Source organism: Aptenodytes forsteri, unplaced genomic scaffold (genome assembly GCF_000699145.1).
Source record: "Aptenodytes forsteri isolate BGI_AS27 unplaced genomic scaffold, ASM69914v1 Scaffold273, whole genome shotgun sequence".
NCBI lineage: Eukaryota > Metazoa > Chordata > Aves > Sphenisciformes > Spheniscidae > Aptenodytes > Aptenodytes forsteri.
This window is the reverse complement of record NW_008795041.1, coordinates 4,950,349-4,951,024: the sequence shown is the minus strand read 5'-3', so window position 1 is coordinate 4,951,024 and position 676 is coordinate 4,950,349.

The following is a 676-nucleotide window of genomic DNA, read 5'->3' as shown; positions in this document are numbered from 1 at the left end:
GGCAGGAGCCCTGCGGGGGTCCGCTCGCAGGGAGGAGACGGCCCTGGGAGTAGCGAATGGCCCCGCACGGCGCGTACGGACACACACCTACAGAGCCTGGGAGCGTCTGCGGGAGTCTGCGTGTGCGCACACGGGCGCGGGCACAGCCAGGGCGGCGTGGGGCCCACACCCGATGGGCAACGCACGGGCACTTGCTTATAATTTCTCTTAATTCCCGCTGGTTAAGTAATTCGGAGACGCGGGATGCGCACGGGAATTGCGGCGCGAAGCGCGAAGAGGGGAAACGGGGCGGTCTCCCCTCCGGCGCTCGGGGCCGGGAATCACCCGAGCGAGCGGACGGGTTATTTGGGGTGGCCGAGAGCGGTTCCTCCGACGTGCCTGTGCTTGCGGGAGTCCGGTACCGGGAGCGCACACGTGAGCGGGGGACGCGCAGGCAGCCGCACCGTGCCGGTCAAAATTGAACCCAACCTGCCCGAACAGGGAGCCTGAACTTGCCCGGGACGTGACCGCTGAACGGGGAAGGGAACGGAGGGGGGATAAAAAACCCTCGGAGGTCTTCCGGCCCCGGGGCGGCGTGGAAAGGGCCCGCGGAGGGGAGGCGCGCCTGCGGGGAAAGGCGGAGGCGGTCGGGGCGGGCAGGGGGATGCCGGCCAGCACCGCGCCGGGCTGCGCTCCC